The sequence below is a fragment of the Chiloscyllium plagiosum genome, chromosome 38, assembly GCF_004010195.1.
Source record: "Chiloscyllium plagiosum isolate BGI_BamShark_2017 chromosome 38, ASM401019v2, whole genome shotgun sequence".
NCBI classification, from domain to species: Eukaryota; Metazoa; Chordata; class Chondrichthyes; order Orectolobiformes; family Hemiscylliidae; genus Chiloscyllium; species Chiloscyllium plagiosum.
In genome coordinates this window covers 27,663,099-27,675,887 of record NC_057747.1, presented here as the reverse complement: position 1 = coordinate 27,675,887, position 12,789 = coordinate 27,663,099, and the positions used below count along the sequence as shown (strand labels likewise).

The following is a 12,789-nucleotide window of genomic DNA, read 5'->3' as shown; positions in this document are numbered from 1 at the left end:
ATCAATCTACCAAATGCACACAACCAGACTCAACCTGACACCAACAGCTCCCCTTGCCTGACCCACCTAACACCAACAGATCTCCTATCCCATCCCATCCAACACAGTCCATTCTACTGATCATATTTCACGCGCACTCAACCCAACCCAACACATCCCATTCAACCAATACTTCCCCAGCCAACCCAATATTCCCCATGCTTTACAACCCCCTTCTGCCGGCTCGACTGAATTGAGGGCCACATACGTCCAAACACACAGTCCTCACTCCACTTCACCCACACCAACATACATCATCCTACTAAAGTCACCCATTGCCTATCCAATGCACCCCACTCCATGGAACCAAAAGCACTCACCTCTCGCGAGAGTTGGCAGCCTCCGCCGGCTTCTGGCTCTCGCGATGGTGGGAGCTGGTGACTCACCTCCAGAGGCAGAGGCTCCGGGACTGAGGGAGGGACACACACACACACACACACAGAGACAGACAGTGTGTGTGGGGCTCCGGGATTGAGGGAGTGTACGTGTGAGGGACAGCGGGAGAGGCAGAGACTCACAGGCTCCGGGACTGAGAGAGTCACAGGGATAGAGAGAGAGAGAGGGAGGGAGGGAGGGAAGGGAAAAGACAGACAGGGGGAGAGGAAAAGAGAGAGAGAGAGTTCAGGAGTAAGTGAATGTGTGTGTGTGTGTGTGTGTGTGAGAGAGAGAGAGATATTCCGGGAGTGAGGGGGCGGGAGCACGGCCTGAGTCAGTCAGGGACCGAGCGAGCGACCGGCGGATGGACGGCCATCAGGTAGGACAACATTTCACTTCAGACCGGAATCTTCCTTCTGGATCGCCCTCCAGTCTCTACCCCCCCTCCCCCGGGTGGGTGTGTGTGAGTGAGGGGGGGGTCCCCGCCCCCCGGGAGCACAAACCGACCGACTGTTAGCGACGCTCGCGTGAAACGCTGACCTTTGGCTCCAGGGTTGACCCCTGACCCCGGGCTGGCTCTTGGCTGTCCAGGGCATTCCCGAAGTTGGCAAGTGTTGCATTCTCTTCGCAGAGTTTGTCTTGTTTTGCCTTTGCTTGACGGGATGTCGCCGCGGGTTTTCCATGAAGGTGCACGGCAGCAACATATGGTAAATTGAAATGAGCAAAGTGTCTTTTCTACTTCGTACCAATGTTGTCAGCTCTCCTGCAAATCCAGTCACTGCCTGCCTTTCACTTACCCGTTGCTTGTGAAGCAGCAGAATACATCAATGTACTTCTTAGCAACTGGTCTGACTCCAGTAGGACCATGTTTGACGTGGCATCGATTTATTGTTGATATTCGGCATTTTGGATCTGTTCTTTTTGGAGAGGGAGATGTCAACAATTTGGTTTAAATATGCCTTGCTGTCTAATGTATTTCCTAATTGAACCTAATTTAAAAGGTGTACTTGATCCTTTCAGCTTTGTGGGTTGGTTTGAATCAACCAGACCTTTGGTGTAAAACTCCCTGCTGTGGCAACTTTAAATTCTGTTCCAGTTTTGCTAATCAGACTGGACTGCTATGGAACATAATACACTTGCTGTTTAAAGGACTAGATGAGAGAAGTTAAAAGTCAAACAACACTAGGCTATAGTCCAGCGGGTTTATTTGGAAGCACTGGCTTTTGGAGAGCTGCTCCTTCATCAGCTGTTGAAACAAATACATTTATTAGTTTTGTTACTCTGTTCATATCTTTCTTTCTCTTGAGTTTAGTATTTGGACAAGACCATTCTCTTTGCAAACCTAGTCCACTTCTAAATCATCCTCAACACTCCTTCTCTTCCCACAGCATCTTTTTGTGTACCTACGGGAGATTCAACATCTGTGCTTCTCTCCTCATACCATCCAGAACACCCATACCATTTGGGTGGTACAGTAGTTAACTTTACATTTTAATTTAGTAAGTTGCATTAACTGCTCCTGATACAGTTTCATCTATGTAATGAGACCGAAGGCAGATTAGATGATTACTTGTCAGTATGCTGTGTCCCAGCACATCATCTAAACTTTTTGTACCATTCCAAGTCAGACACTCTGTCTTCAGTCTATTTCGTTGTTCTGATGAAGCTGAGCGTAAGTTGGGAATGGAAAATTATTTTTCACTTAGACACGATAGTTGAATTTAGCAAATCAGATGATAACCTCTGCCAATGTTCTTTTTTGGAGGAACAATTTGGTAATGATTTTGCTGTAGCTATTTTGATCTTATCTAGACACATTTTTGTTCTTTACTTGGTCCATTATTCTCCCCTTTTGCTTTGCCTCACCATCCATTTTATTATGTAGTCTTTCCTGCAATCCAACCTGACATTTTGTTTCTCTGTCTTCCCTGTGTTTGTTTCTGTACATGGTTAATATCTTGCTATATCTGCAGTTTAGTTTAAAGATTACTTACCTGAAATGAAACCTTGGCATCTTTCACTGCAGATGCCTGACTTTTCATTCTTATTTTAAAGTGTGGTGCTGGAAAAGCACAGCAGGTCAGGCAGCATCCGAGGAGCAGGAGAAATGTCGTTTCGGGCATAAGCCCTTCATTAGGAGAATGTCGATTTTCTGCTCCTCGGATACTGCCTGACCTGTTTTGCTTTTCTAGCACTACACTCTCGACTCTGATCTCCAGCATCTAAAGTCCTCACTTTCTCCTAGTTCCTTTTTCATTCATTCTTATTTCAGATTTTCAGCTTCTGTAGCATTTTGCATTTCTTGTTGATAAATATATAAATTTCCATTAAAAACAACCTTAAAACTTATCTAAGAAGGTTTGTTTCATGTTATCATCCACTAGTGACTACTCCATATTATGGACGAATAATCACCAGAGGCTGTAGAATGTAATGGGAGATTTGGGAGTAGTCTGCATTTAGTTTAAAAATGCTGAGATTCTCAATGTTCTTTTTGTTGAATCAAGTGGAAATATGATTGCGCTAAAGACCAGTTGATCTCCTGTTGCATTACACAGTGAAAATGTCATGTTGTCTTGAGGTGAAGTTGATTTAGAGGGCAAGAAATAATTGAATTAGAATGAGGCATCTGTAATTCAGTTTACACTTTGGTCCAACATTTTGTCCTTATTTTTATAATGCTTTGATTTTACATTGAATATTGGCACGATTTAAGAAGGGCAGAATCGATTGGAGCGAAGCATTGCTTGGAAGACAGACTGAGGAAACTGAAGCTAGGTTGAAGGTGAAGGAGTGAAAAGCTGAAACAGGACAACAATTATGACATAACTTTGAGAGACATGTATTTTTGAGAATTATATGTAAATGTGGATTATGTATCTTTTTGGAAGTCAGGCGTCTTAAGAGCTGAGCTACTGCATAATGACTGTTTGTTTCATGGTGCTGTTTTTTAAAATCTGGTCAGCGTAAGTCCATGTTTTGAATTCCTTGATAAGTTGTCTTTGCACTTTTTGTTGATAGTGGTCCAAGTTCTAATCAAGAATACCAGGGTACCTTCTGATGCTTCATGGAATGACAGTGGCAAGATGCTGAGGAATTCAAGTAATACTTTGAGCAGATTTAGAAATACTTTTGAAATTATTTTCCATGACTCTACTCTAATTTTTCAGCACACTATTATGATACATGTTGCATACTTTGGATTGATGACTATCAATTTGCAGGATGTAAAACGTTTTAAATGGCAGCTTATTGCAATAGTAATATTGTATCTCTTAAATATTGCTACAGATTAATAAATCTTTATATCGCTTTTTACAAGTTTTATTTCAAAAATGTTTTGTGGTTAATATTTGATATTCTGCATGTTAAGCTAATATTCCAACAAAACCCTAGCTAGTTTCCATATTTCTGAAATGTAAAGACCTCAATCATTAAAATTTAATGCCAGTTAACTCATTTTCCTTTGTGTTCAAGATTAGCCAGGACTTTGGAGAACTTGTTGCTCATGTTTGCAGTGCCATGAATTCTCTTAAGCTCATCCTGACAATCTTAATGCTCAACTCAGAGAAGAATATTGCCTGATCATGCTTGGCAATCGAAGAGTTTTGGCAAAATGAGTGTTGAATTTTTGCTGTAAATTTATAATTTTCACTCTGAAATTGCAAGCCATCTGCTATTGGTATAACTGCAATTAATATTAGCTGTAAGTTGGTCAGATTGATACTGTTTAAAAAAAAAAGTATATTTTTACTTGATGGTTTTAGGAATTGTGTTCCTTATGTCATTGGGATGATATGTATTGCATCCTGAGGCCAAGTCAGCAGGTGTAGTCTTGTTTTGCAATAGAACCTGAAAGCAAAGTGTGAGGAAAGAATAAATGTGATAAAGTAACATCATGATGCTAAACTGAAGATTCTGTTCTCTTGTACATACTGAAAGGCTTGTTTGGATATAAAGGTAAAGAACAGCTTTTTGATCTTTTTCAGATAAATCAGATTAGTTAACCATGACCTTATGTAACAAATTAAAAATGTAGCTAGTTAACATTTGCTTTTATTTAATACTTTATCATCTTGAACTATTTCATTGCCTGTGCATTTTGAAGTGTAGATTTTGTGTAGAGTGGTAGAATTAACACTGGTGACAGGAAATTCACGTAAGAAAAGTGAAAGATGTCGCAAGTGTTAATTCTATGACTGAATTGGTAAATGTGAACTTGAAGAGTAAGGAGTTTTTTGTTGGCACTGTTTATATTTTAAACTCTACAAATATAAACTACTATAGTTTATATTTGTAATGCACCAGCTAAGTTAGTTGCAGAGAATTGCTGTTTGGCAAATTTGACGTTATTGTTATGTGTACTCAACGCTATACTATAATTACTGCAATGTTTAACTTCGTTCTTTCTTTCTATCTATCTTGTTGTTAGGATTCTGTACCTACATACTTATACCTAAGATGGTGCCTTGTGGATCTTTTTAAATTGACAATTTAGCATATAGCTGAACATAGTTTCAACATAAATTGTAGCTTCTTTGTTTGAAACTGCATTTAAAGTGAAATATGGAAAAGGTTTATTACTTTATTACAGAAACTGACCTAGCCTTAGACTTATTCCTTTGTCAGTTAGAAATACACAAGAAGGATGATGATGATAAAATTCCTATCCACCACACTTCTTCATTTGCAGCAAAATTCCTGTTTCTATCCATTTGCAGCAAGGCAATGGAGTCAATGAACGAAATTCAGAGAGGGTGTGCTTTCAAACTCTGTTCACCTTTTCTGTAATTCTGTTTGAATCTCTCCAGTTAGGCATTGGCCACAGCCCTGAAGTCACATTTGAAATCACTGCCTCTCCACAGAGCAGTTAGCTGTATCATCATTCTCCATGTCTCTGTTCTGTTGCCCAGCTCATAGGGACTGTCCTTGCAAAATTCCTGTTTCTATCCATTTGCAGCAAGGCAGTCCAACAATGGTTTCTGAATACACACTCACTGCATAACCCTGAGGTCACCCTGGAATTATCCCTGTCTCACTTCCTTTGCATCTACGTGCTGCCTGAAATAATAACAAATGTTGTCATCTCTGACTAGGTCACAGCTGAGTGAAAGAAAATGATGTTGTCTAATGATGTGAGCTGTGATATTAACCAATATCTGAAAATTCAGTTTTGACAAAATATGAATATGAATTAGTGGAATTTAATGCAAACATTTGTTGTACATTTCCTTATTGACATTCTCCAATTGCAGATCCCAGCTTGCCTTTTCTGCTTGCTGTTTAATGTCTGACAAATTCCTGTACCTTATGTTTGTACCTCGTATTGTGGCAAGCATTTCTCTGTACGAGATGTCCACCTAAATCCATATTTTACACATTGCTCATCTTGGAGGCATTTCCTGAACCATTTTTGAGAATTACACCGCTGTGATGTTAGAGAAAAGATGGAGAGACCTGGAAGCGCTTGTTTTCTCAATTCTGTCCACTATTACTCTGCTCCAAGACTAGATGAATAAGTTGCAATTTCCTCAAGTTTGTAGTTGTACCTTTAGGTGCTGCTCCAGTTGCTGTGGAAGGTCAGCCAGATAGTTTGTATGGTTGAATAGTTACATTATATTACCAAAAGTGTTTGAAGGTATGCATAGTGAGTGTATAACTTTGAATAAATTGATTTTTACAGTTAGACTGTAAAATTTACTCTGAAAGGACAGATATTATCTCTAAGCAAGTTCCTGAGAAAGGCTGGAAATGTTGAATCCTTCCAGTTCCTCTAAGAAACTCTGTTTCAGAGTCTATTTTGTGGTGTAAAAATGTTCATATCTATTACATTGCTGTTTTCACCAATCCTGAAAAGTTGTTTTGAGAGCTGCTCTCTATTTGGAGGCAAACCATGCAACTTTAATTTTGTACACTACCTTTGTTGGCTCAGGTATTAACTTGTTTAAATCAGTATTTTGTGCTGATTGCTGAGATACTGTAAACAACCAGCCAATAATATGTGTTGCAAATAAACACAAAACAAAGGAAAAATGATGATAAAAGATGGCACTTGTTTTTGCTGTTTTAATAATTTAGATGGTTCCAGTATGTTATTTGGGATAAATTATTGCATTGTCACAAAGGCCTAATTGTTTTTTAAAAATTGCTCAACTCTTGGCCAGTGGCTCAGTGGTTAGCACTGCTGCCTCACAGCACCAGGGAACCAGGTTCAATTCCGCCCTCAGGTAAAATCTTTGGAGATTGCACATTCTCCCCTGTTTGTGTGGGTTTCCTCTGAGTGTTCTGGTTTCCTATCACAGTGCAAAAATGTGCAGGTTAGATGGATTGGCCATGCTAATTTGTACTGTTCAGGAATGTGTATGTTAGGTGGATTAGGCATTGGAGATGTAGGGCTATAACGATAGCAAGGTGGGTGGCATGGGTCTTGGAAGCATGCTCTTTGCAACGTTGGTGTGGACTCAATGGACTGAATGGCCTGCTGCCCACTGTAGGGATTTTAGGACTCTTGTGAATCTTTGTTCTATTTCTTATAGTACATAATTTCTCGGCTGTAATGAATCATTCAGGAAAATTCGTCAGAACAACTCAAGGATAATTTAGTATTAAATGAAAGAACTGCTGGAGATCTGAAACAAAAACAGCAAGTGCTGCAGAAACTCATCAGATCAGGCAGCATCTGTGAAGAGAAGAACTCAAAATGTTAACTCTGCTCTTCTCCCCCCAGATACTGTGAGACGTCCTGAGTTTCTCCAGCACTTGCTGTGTCTGTTACCAACAATAATTAGATATTGTTGCATGTGTAATAATATTGTACTTTTAAGAGATGTGTACTGACCTGCTCCTTTTCCAGAGGGTTGTATTCACAGTGGTGCCGAAATGTCTCCATCAAGCAGGCAGTTGGTAAACCGCTTTGAGTTATCCTTGGGTGGTTTCTTTTTAAAGTGGAGTCAGGATTTCCACAGACCCACAAAGCTTTTGGTTTTGCTTTCAATTAGTTGAGAAGTTTTCTGCTGGCTGCTAGAGCTAAAAACTTGAGTTCTCTGCTGCCCAAGTAAGTCTTAAAAACCCTCTTAAAAATTAAAAAGGGTAGTTTGTCTCTTTTGGTGTTTCTACTGGACTGGAGAGAGACCGCACTTAAGAATGGATTGCCTTTGCCAAGTGTTATGGACCAGATCCCTCAAAAATATGTTAAGAAGGTAGACTGGATCCTAACATTTTTGCTCATTTTAAAAGCAAATGTAAAGTGTCTCAGATGCAATACAATCTTTCAAACTATTCAATATGAAGCAAGACAATTTATTTCAGCACTGTAGTTAGAGTACAACCAAAGAAAATAATTTAGAATAACTTAACAGATTGGCGACTTCACAGAATAATAGATACAATAACTATTACTAATTAACTGTTCCAATATAGTAACAATGCATAAAAACATCTCTTGGCAAAATGGAAAATTCAGACAGATTCTCACATGTAGTTCTCCAATCCAAAAGGAAAGAACATGAAGAGTAAATTCAGAGGTAGCAGCCAGGTGATGTTCACTGAAGCTCCCAACTTTTTTAAGACCCTAAGAACTTCTGATGTTTCTGAAAAAAACCAAATCCCAGAAATCTGGATCAGTGAGAGCCTGCCACATGCATTCAGGCTGTTGTTAAAGAAAAAAAACCCAGAGGCCTCCCTAGCTGTTTACCCAAGAGGTCTTCAGTAGTGGGTTCGGAACCTCTGACTTAAATCTCTCATAAAAATAACCCCTTAAAGTGACAGCATCATCACCGCAGGGTGTGTTTATGGGATGCTACCTATATTGGAAAGTTGATTAGTTATTAAATAATACATTATCTTGTTGAGTATTTCAGTAGAATAAAGTTAGGCTAATTCTTTATTTGTGTTTTAACTGTGTTGCAAGAATAAAGTATGTTTTGATTAAAACTTAGTGTGCACCTATTGAATCACATCTGTAAAGCAGTGCCTTACACTTGCCTTTTTTTGAAAAAAGTTAAATGATAAGGTGTAGGCCATCTCAATAATATGCTTTGAGGGCCTGGTCTGGTCCATACCACATAAGAAAAATCTCAGAAACACTGAAAGCGCATTGTGGTGTGAAGTAATGTGTGTATGCTCATTATTTCACAGTTTCTGTGTACAGTTAAAGTAGTGAAATATTGCATTAAAAAGTTCCCATAGAATCTCTCAACTCAAAACCTGATGCTTCACTCTTTGATGAAGTATGCTCAAAATTCTGCAAGGTGAAAAGAAATACGTTTTGTATAAAGGAAATCTCTGATCTGTTTTAATTGTTTTAAACATGGAGAGGACCTTTTGAATGAGATGTATTTTTTAATTTACAATTTATGGATGAAACCATCTGTAGATGGTTAGCTTAATCCTTCGATTGTTGATGTGAGACATGTGATGCTGTCGAAGAATGGATGGAATGTTTATCTAGAGTTGAATACAAGTCAGAGGCTGTCATTGGCAAATATAGCCTACCTTGATCAATACATATCTCCCATGCTGTGTCCTGTTCTGGTTACTAAGAAACAATTGACATGTTCAGGTACAGGAATTAGTGCTGACAAGGACCAGAGAAATGATCTCTAATGTTGGAGAATATCAATAACAATAAATTGCATTTATATATAAAATCATAGAGTGTATACGTTCAAAAATATACATTGTCTTCATGATACATTTTCTTTAACATATTAAATTCGAGGGGCTTCACAGGAGCATAGCATGTGAAGAGGACACCTGGTGGAGGACATAATTCTACCGCTCTGTCAACAGTGTAGGTACAATTACAGAGCTCTTCCTGAGGATTTCATTTCCTACTTGATGCCCCATAACACTCTGTCTCTCCCTTGCTTTGAAAGGCCTTTGACAGCTGTGGAGTTTGTGTTGATCTGGAGGCAAACCACTGAAGTACCTTACCAAGCATACCACAAAAGATATTTTTAAAAGATATGTTTATAATGGAGCCCCAAATAAGTTGAGGACCAACCTGTAAATGTTCCAGCATGTGCAAGTGGCAGATGGCTAAGAATGGGAGAGATTCCTGGACTGTCATTTGCAGAAGGCTGAGGATCTTTGGTGAATTTCTGCTGTGCAGCTTGTAGATAGTACACAGTGCTGCTACTGAGCGTCGATGGTGGAGAGAATGGATATAGTGCCAATCAAGCTGGCTACTTTGACCTGGATGGTGTCAAGCTTCTTGAGTGTCACTGGGGCTTCATTCATCCAGCCAAGTGGGGAGTATTCCATCACACTCCTGACCTGGACCTTGTAGATGTTGGATAGGCTTTTGGGAGTCAGGAGGTGAGATACTCAGCGCAGTATTCCTAGCCTATAACCTGTTCTAGTAGCCACTGCATTTATGTGGTGAGTCTGACCACATTTGGAATATTGTGAACAGTTTTGGGCCTCTTATCGAAAGAAGGAGGGAAGTCCAGAGAAGTTTCTCAAAAATTATCCTGGGGTGAAGGGCTTATCATATGAGTAATGGTTGAGGACTCTGGGTCTGTACTGGATGGAGTTTAGAAGGATGAGGGGTGATCTGATTGAAGCTTACTGAATACTGAGAGTCTGGTTAGAGTGGAAGTAGAGAAGATATTTCCATTAGTAGAAGAGATGAGGTGCCAAGGGCACAGCCTCAGAGTAATGGGGCAACCCTTCAGAACTGAGATGCGGAGGGATTTCTTCAGCCAGAGGGTGATGAATTTGTTGTCACAGAAGGCTGTGGAAGCCAAGTTATTGAGTTTAAGATGGAGATTCTTAATGAGTAAGACAATCAAAGTTTATATGGAGAAAGCAGGAGAATGGGACTGAGAAACGTAGCAGCCATGGTTGAATGGTGGAGAGGACATATAGACCAAATGGCCTAACTTTGCTCTTATAGTCTTAGGAGTAGGTTATTTAGCTGTTGGACCTGTTGAACCATTTACTTGGATCGTTGCTGAAATGGAATCAGTTCCACTTACCTATCTTTGTTCTCTATACCTTAACATGAACATGAATCTCTGTAAAAAATTGCAGGGACTCAGCTTCTGAACTTGATAAGGCATCTGAAAGATAACTTGTAGATGAGCAGAAGATAGAAAACAAAATTGATAAGGTTAATTTGGGATCCTGAAACTAAAACCACAAGGTTAGGCAAAGGACATGAGTTCAAAGAAAGATAATTGTCTGACTGATATCAGAAGGTTCATCTTGCAAAAATATTTATACGAACAATAGGACTAGGGTGGATTTTGTTGAATTGTTCTCGCATGAGTCACAAATATGTCTTTGTAGGTCACAAGCACACACCCAGTGTGGATCATATACAACATGTTAACAACTGGATTCCTTGTTTTCATCATTAAATTGCATGATTATCTCATGATGTTTCATTTAGGTGAGCTGAGTTCAGATATTGTGCAGTATTGAGGTGATTGACTTTAGAATTTTTGAAGTTATTTCTTGCTGTTGAAATTGGTACATGAGTTCTAAAAATAATGAAACAGCAATTACTATTTGGTGCATTCATGATCATATTTGTGCTGTTGGATGCAAGTGATTGCACAGTCAAAGGGAAATCAGGAAAAGATGAATCCATTTTCAATTCTCTCCAAGTTTCTGTATTTTCCACTGAAGGGGCTGATTACTTGCAGAGGTACTATCTCTTTGTACCAAAACTAAGCAATAGTTGCTCACAAATTGGCCCTGTTGGTGGGTTCATATTTGGCAGACTATTTTACAACAAAAGTATCACAGTAGAGTCTGACCCTGTCCTTGCGTAATGTATATCTATTATTTTGGTGATGATGTAGCTTTCATTTTAAGATTTTAGATCAGAGTGGTACTGGAAAAGCACAGCAGGTCAGGCAGCATTCGAGGAGCAGGAAAATCTACGTTTCTGATGAAGGGCTTTTGCCCGAAACGTAGATTTGCCTGACCTGCTGTGCTTTTCCAGCACCACTCTGATCTAAACTCTGGTTTCCAGCATCTGCAGTCCTCACTTTTGCCCTGTTTCATTCTAAGATGCTGACTGAAGTTGAAGCAACATTGAGCTCAGTTTGCGTACCTGGAATAAACCCTACCTTTTCTGGGTTGCATGCTTTTGATATTTTTTAGATGAATTTCTGAACTTTGTGGTGACATTTTACTTGTGCAGCTTAAAACTAGTAGTTAAATTACAATGGGGATAAGTCTTTGTTGTTTAAATTGTCGGAATTGTAAATATTTTCTCTGAATTCTTGCACAGTTGTGAGAAATTGATTATACAAAAGCCAAGCATAGTGAGTGACAAACTAAAGTGTATTATTTCGCATAATCAGAAAGATATTTATATAATTTCTGGCAGTGTTTGAAAAAAAGAAAAGATGTCTGTATTTTGTTCGCTTTTTTGACAGTCATTTTCCAGCAGTCCCATGTTTTTGATTTGTAGTAGTTTTGTTATTATTAGATTTAGTGGCTATATCATCTTGTAGCTAATTTTCTTTTTCCTTTCAGTGCAATTCTATTTTAGTGTTTCCCAGCTCATTATTAATTATCAACAGTGCATGATGGTAGGCATCAAATAACTTGCACAGATTAAAGAATTGCATTGGATTGAGAGGCTTGTTTTGTTTTGCTTGCACTCTACTGCTGGAATAAGACAGACCAAGATTAGAAATCTGGACTTTTCTTGTCATTACCTTTGAGGGGAAAAAATATATTCCCCATCCCAAACCTCCATTTTTAATTTGAGGTTAACTAATAATTATAGCTGAGCCTTGCTCTTGTAACATTTTTGCCAATATTTCTGCAAGTGTTGTTCACTGATACCTTTGCTAAATATTGCTTCTGTCCTGTAAGGACTTTGAAAAATTGTTGAAAATTGCTTTATGTACTGTCTCAGTAATTTGCAGTTTCAACCAACGGAAAGCTGCATCTTGGATTGCTCATCTTCAAACCAATAAATCAAAAGATTTTAACAAGATTAGAAAAGAATTCAACACACAAATCTGGTAAGGCTGGGTGATGCAACATTTTACTGAACAGTTTTGATTAGATTAGATTAGATTACTTACTGTGTGGAACCAGGCCCTTCGGCCCAACAAGTCCACACCGACCCGCCGAAGTGCAACCCACCCAGACCCATTTCCCTACATTTACCCCTTCACCTAACACTGCGGGCAATTTAGCATGGCCAGTTCACCTAACCTGCACATTTTTAGACTGTGGGAGGAAACCAGAGCACCCGGAGGAAACCCACGCAGACACGGGGAGAATGTGCAAACTCCACTCAGAGTCACCTGAGGCGGGAATTGAACCCGGGTCTCTGGCGCTGTGCGACAGCAGTGCTAACCACTGTGCCACCGTGCCGCCATAGTTGACTATGCAGAAAAGTTT

At 39.4% G+C, this 12,789-nt stretch overlaps 1 protein-coding gene across 3 annotated transcripts in view; it reads left to right on the top strand.

Annotated features, from left to right (window-relative positions):
- The first annotated feature begins 678 nt into the window (after nt 1–678).
- Nucleotides 679–12,789, top strand: part of usp54a (ubiquitin specific peptidase 54a) — a 134,743-nt gene continuing 122,632 nt past the window's right edge. Inside the window, exon 1 of one of the 3 annotated variants that reach the window (XM_043679229.1) lies at nt 679–793. The gene's annotated coding sequence lies outside the window, so the exon portion shown is untranslated. Of the gene's footprint in view, nt 794–1,002; nt 1,122–12,789 lie in introns of those variants that run through there. The other 2 variants (XM_043679225.1, XM_043679226.1) reach the window with 2 other exon arrangements.